The sequence below is a fragment of the Adiantum capillus-veneris genome, chromosome 22 (assembly GCF_014529385.1).
Source record: "Adiantum capillus-veneris isolate H3 chromosome 22, ASM1452938v2, whole genome shotgun sequence".
NCBI classification, from domain to species: domain Eukaryota; kingdom Viridiplantae; phylum Streptophyta; class Polypodiopsida; order Polypodiales; family Pteridaceae; genus Adiantum; species Adiantum capillus-veneris.
The window spans coordinates 50755013-50761498 of record NC_140952.1 but is presented as its reverse complement, the minus strand read 5'-3'; the positions used below and the strand labels follow the sequence as shown (position 1 = coordinate 50761498).

The following is a 6486-nucleotide window of genomic DNA, read 5'->3' as shown; positions in this document are numbered from 1 at the left end:
GATAGTTGCCAAAAAATCGTTACACTATTGAACTTGAACAATTGGATTCAATTTTTTCTTGCCTATTACACCAAAAATGATAGGACAAGCTGTTGTGCATCAATTACTAGGAGGAAAACTCAAGGAGTGCACCTTTAAGAAACTATTCATATAACATGCATTCAAAGGGTATTAAAAAAACCCCTTTACTTACATGCTTCAGGAGGTAACAAAATGAACCCTTTTTCTTCAAAAGCTTACGGGGTTTTTTCTAAAATCAAATTTAAAACTCTTTTTGTTAATATAATCATGTTAAAATCTTTAATTTTTGGCAATTAAAAAACCCATTCATTTGAACTCACGTGGTAACTTACATGTTTAAGAGGTGAAATCCCTAAGCAGAAAAAATGTATAGAAAGACACTAGAAGGAATTCTCTTATTGTGCATAGATCTTGATGAACAATTTGATTATCTGGAACGTGCTCATAAGATTATGGTTGGCATTCATTATGCCCCAGATGAAGCTGTAGAAAGACTCAAATAGTTAGGAGTCTAATTGACTTTTATGGTTTGCAATGCTCTAAACAATAAGTTATGAAAAATGACAACAAAATCATCCAAACGACAACTCAAGTCCAATTTTCCAAAAAAATGATAAAAAGCCAAGATTATTTGAAAAGATACCATATTATTTTATGACTTACTTCAATTTTTTAAAAAAAATACCCACTTTTAGACATTATAGATTCACATAAGCATTGAAAATAAAAATTTAAAAAAAAATCAATAGATTTGAGGGATTCCAAAACCTTCACACTTCATTAATAAATCAAGACAAAACAATTTACAATAATTGAAAAGGAGAAAAATTCCCCTTGTAATGTCTAGGAGAGATCTTTGACCTTTGCTTCAACATCTCAATGGTTGTTCTGCGTAAGTGACCAGGTTTCTTAAAGTCAAACCCATACACAAGGATTTCCACATCCTCTAGATTAAGTGTGTCCACACGACGAGAACTTTTTGATTTTTTTCCCTTTGCTTGGTTTCACCATCTTAGGATCATATTTTCCTTTCAATGGATCTTTTGCAGTTGTTCGGTACCAATGCACTTCCATGCCATTCAATACATCGTGCTCTCTGAAAACTTTTGTGACTTTTTCAAGCCAAAAGGGATGATCATTTTCATTGTTTGTGGCAAGAACTTCAATCATTGTGCCCTCTTTTATCTCATTTACATCTCCTTCCCACATTTCTATCTCCTGTTGTTGACGTTTTGTGCCTTCCTTGGGCCAACATACATCTCCCTTGTTTCCCCATGAATAAGAGATAACAAATTTGCTAAAATCTGCACATTGTTTACACCACTAGCCACAACATTACCACTCCTTTCGCAAAGAACACCATGGTACCACGCAAGTGCATGTTCAAGTTGAAACATGTCATCCTTGAGCTCTTCAACCAACTTCACCTACTTTGTGTAAAAACTCTCCCACCATTCTAGAGAGCTTGCTGGGAAATACACATGTGCACCATGTATTGTCTCCTTGATCTCATTTAGGCAGTGTAGAGGATCAATAGGGCGGTTTTCCCTCTCAGCTTCTTGTGTCTCACTTGTTGTAAAGAGCAACATGAACTTTGCTCTTTGAATTTAGGAACAAACAATAAGAACTTCAAGCCCTCCGCTGGAAACCAATCTTTAGAGTTTGAGTATTTTTTACACCCCATGAGAGTTTGTTCCTCTACCTGCTTGATTCTAAATTGATGCTGAAAACTATGATCATTGAGATGTGAAAATGATGGCATTTAGTGGCGGCACCAATCAAAAAATACCTAAAATCATATGTTTCTTCCACAATTTTAATGGAGGGCTTGGGAACATAGGCATCTTCCAGCAAGACACAGATTTGTGGAAGGTCAAATGCGCTTTTCTTTGCCAACTTGACCGAGAACCTGCTAAACATTTGGTCAATTTGGTCATGTGTGTGTCCCACTAGTAAAAAACCAAGCTTCACCTTTTTGAATATCTTCCTTTGCACCGGCATATTCAAGTATGCAAGGAGAACTTGGTTTTAATTTTCTCTACTAGTGTTATCAAGCTGTAAGTAGAGGACAGGGGCAATATAATTTCATAAGCTTTCTTTTTTGAAAGCATACATTGGTTTAATGTGATCAAACTAGTTTTGCTTAAGTTTGTTTCTTTCGAACGGTAACCTCGAACATCATTAAATATTGTTTTGATTGTTTTTTGTAACTAACTTCACTCTCAAAATAGGGCACGCCGACGTGCCTTGTTTCAACAAACAATTAGTGATATATTTTTCTATTGACTAATAAAATTTGACAAGAAGTGTTTTAAAGCCAAGAAGCTTGAACATCAATAAAAAGATTTTTTTTTTGTATTTTATAACAAACTTTCTTTATGAAGTAGGGCACGTTGATGTGCCTTGTTTTAGGAAGAAAGATTCATGAGCTTTCTCCTGGAGAGGATTCAGTGGTTTAGTATGATTTAACTAGAAGTTGTATATATTTTTTAGTTTTGCTCAGGTTGTTTTCTTTCAGTCAGTAAACTTCAACATCATTAAATATCTTTTTGATTGTTTTTGGCTAAATAAAATTTGACAAGCAAATTTATAAGATTAGTTTATTAGATCATTCATTTGAATATATTTTCTTGATTTTTATATGTATTTTTTGCAATTCCATAAAAACTACTGACTCACTGAAGCATTTAAAAAAACCAAGTTCTTCAAGAAAAACCAAAGGCTTCATGAAGGCAGGTCAACTATTGGATAACATTGTTGAGATGGAAATACATGATGATGAAGATTTTGTTGGAGAAGTTGAGTGTCAATTTCAAGAGGAGATAGTCACGCAATAATGTGAGGATAAAATTCTGGTGGAGTTTGGGACTCAAGAACAAGACCTTGCTATTGTTCCATTTGTTGCTAGGTCAGAGGTGGGGATTGAAAAAAACAAGGAAATAGAGCTTTATTTGTGCAAGGGGGAGGATATTCTCAATAAGACAAGGTTGTTGTCTTGTTATGAGTGTCCACCAATTTTTCTTTTGTAGATTGAAGTGCCACCCAGAAGTTAGAGGGTAAAGGAATGAAATTAGTGTCTTGAAAACAACATTAAAGAGGGTTATGTGGTAGAAAAAGGGGCATTTATTGTCTCTATATGGTCTTGCTCCCGTGAAGAGTGCTTATTGACCCCAAAAATTATTGGAGAGTGGGATCCAATCTGGAAAGATATCAATCATGAGTTTGAGCAAGAGATTAGAAGTAATCCTCATCTCACACTTCTTTCTAATATAATTTTCTATGTTTGGGATGGCAATTGTAGATTGATAGCATGGAGAAGTGCAATTAAAGAACGTTTTTCTTGCACTAGAGAAAAGCATCAAAGGGTTTTATGTACCATCATTGATTCTTGCAAAGTTTTAGAGATTGCCTTGCTCTCAACTCTTTAACAAATGAATTAGTAAGTATTAAATTTTGTTTTTGTTATTAGATAATTCTTTGATTATTAAATTTATCTTTGCTTCCATGTAGTTTGAATACACATGCTCTTGTTCCCACATCATTACAAGATGAGATTATGAATTGCAAGACCATATGTGAGGTAGATATCACTCTTACATGATGGATCTTCCTGACAATGACCAAAAGGTTATTTCTCAAATAAGAAAGAAGATGTCAAAAGGTGCAGAGCCGTGGTCTCCACTAACACAAAGATGTTTGGCAAAGTTAGTGTACAATGTAAGTTGTTTTTTTTTTCAGGGCGGTTTCTATCTTATAAACTCATTAGCTATGTTGTGAAAGGTGCAAAGGACAATGGCACTTACCAAAAAACTGGATCAACAAAGGAAAACCATGACTGGGAAAGAGCTCATCAAACTTGAGCAAAAAGAAAGTGAAGATATTGCATATCGATATGGGGACATGATTGGAAAGGTGAGAGCTCTTTCTTTTATGAAAACTTGTTTCAATATTATTATGTATGTAAATTGTGACAAATTGTATAATTCTATATAGACTCTTAGTATTGTTGATCCACAACATGGAGATGAATGGAAAGGAAAAGTTTTGGCACTCAAATGGGATAGTGACAGTGTTGCTACATTGGAGAAGTTAAATCTTATTGCATTGTCTGATGCTTCTATTGATGCGAAGATATTGTGGCTATCTCTATTGGAAGAAAATAAGGCAACTAAACATTTATTTGAGTTATCAAGGGGAGATCATATGTATAGAAGGTAAGGAGATACCTTAATAGTTTGTTCTCTCTTGAGACATGCTCTTTTCCTCTCTCCTTTATTTATTTTTTTGTAGTTGTATTTGCAGATAATTATAAGGTTAGTAAGATTGCAGACACAATTTTGAAAGACTTTGCCAATATTCCTAGAAAATTGTTGTTGCCGCCTGAGGCTTTCACTCTTGTTGACTATTATATGGAGGTCAAATTAGAAAAGAAGAAACTCTTGTTTCCTCTTGAGTATTGTGGGGTGATAAAGGAGTGCTTAACAAAGCACAAATATTTCCAAAATTAATGCAGAAAGCGGGACAACGTTTGGTTTACAAGTTTGATATCTTTTGGTGCAAACAAGAAAACGTTGTTTTTAATACATAGCCAATCAATGAGCAAATACATTCTTGATACAGATATCTTACTGCTATGAAAGAGCAAGGTCATATTCATGCTATACCAATATGTTCTCGTAAGTGGGTGGATTTGAAAGAAAAGACATCATGCATGTATCTAGTGGAGATGAATAATCTAACTCCTTGGGAGGTAGAAAATTGTCCATGGTGGATTGACTTGGACAAAGGTCATATCCTTGAAAGAGAGAAGGAGCTCCATGTCACACATGGTAGAGGGCTAGAAAAAGAAGTTCAACATGAAAGAGTGCAAAGTGGACCTGGAGATTTGTAGGAAAAGGGAAATAAGAAGCTTCAAGATAAACATTCATGCATAAACATTCTTGCATCTTTTGAGTTATGGTTGCTTAAGTACTAAGCGATTAGTATTTTTTATGCCATTTGCACTATTGATTTCTCTCATATCATGAGAAGATCATATTATGTCGTTTGACATTTATGGAAGAGCCAATGTGAAGGAAAAGCAAAAAGTGGACTGGGACAGTGTTGATGAAGATGAAGAGAGTGATCATGATGAAGTTAAAATAAAGATTATTTTGATTTCTACTTGATAGCTTATCCTAGTCATATATTCTTTTATACTTTCTTTTGTTGTCAATGACTTGCAGTATGCACTTTGCTGTTTACAAGAGGTTCTCTCATTTTTCAAAACAAGGAAGTTGCAAATGTTTGTTCATGTGCCTTGGGTGGTAGAGAACACTTTGGGAGATTTAGTATCTATGTGGGTGAAAGCATGAATAGGTGGAAAGCTATATATGTCATATAATTAAATAGCATAGCATGACATTGGGGGTGTGGTCACTAGTGCCATATTTCAGACGTCCAAATTTATATTCTAAAAAATGTTATACTAAAAAATTCAGCCTTCACGCACCCACTTTGTTTCATGAGTAGTTGGCAGTTTCAAACACCGTGCCCACGACCCCCCGCCTCTCTCTCTCTCTCTCTCTCTCTCTCTCTCTCTCTCTCTCTCTCTCTCTCTCTCTCTCTCTCTCTCTCTCTCTCTCCTCTCTCCTCTCTCTCTCTCTCTCTCTCTCTCTCTCTCTCTCTCTCTCTCTCTCGCGTGCGTGCTCAAAGTCTATTGTGCTTAGAGCTTCTACTATGCAAGCTTGGCTGCTTCAAGGATGATTGTAGTAACCACCCTCTTCTCTTCGAACATGTACACTCTCTACTCCTTGAGCACGCGCACCCCACCTGGGATCATTTAGCTACATTAAGCTGCATTTGGAGCTGCATGAGTGCCACACCTTGCTCATTTGCAACAAGAAGCGAGCTCCTGAGGTAATTTTCTAGTCCACAAGCTGCATGCAATCTTGGGGAAAATCCCATAGCACATCACCTTGAATGCTGTGCTTACAAGAGCAGGCCCATGAAGTTCTTGTTTCTTTTTAGCAGGGATGATAAGCGAGGGCACACCATGTCTCATGAGTTCATTGGATGATGTGCAGGTATATCACTTGAGACTACATCATGGCACCTTCCTCAAAGCATGTGATTCAAGCAAGCAGCAGTCTAGTTAGGAACATTGAAGCACCTCTGCATACGAAGTTTTGTTGTCTTGCCGAGGAATTTCATATGGAGCGTGGATTGCCATTGGAGGGAGTTGATCCGCGTAGCTTGACAGGAAACAATGACATCTCTGAGGAGGACTGGGAAGCTGTCTTTATATGCCCAAAGCCTGTTCCGGGTAGCCAGAAGAAAGTGAAGGCATACCATGCTCGGTCGGAGTTCTTAAAAAAGCTTGTGTGGAGACACTGGGATGTCTACCAGGAGGGTCCCTTCACGTATGAAGTAGGGACTCAATTTTCAAAGGCCTTTGCATTGGAAAATTGCAGTGAATGTGGCAAA

The 6486-nt window shown here is 36.5% G+C and overlaps 1 pseudogene; it reads left to right on the top strand.

Annotated features, from left to right (window-relative positions):
• The first annotated feature begins 3452 nt into the window (after window positions 1-3452).
• LOC147429341 (uncharacterized) lies at window positions 3453-4912 on the top strand (annotated as a pseudogene).
• The last annotated feature ends 1574 nt before the right edge of the window (window positions 4913-6486 follow it).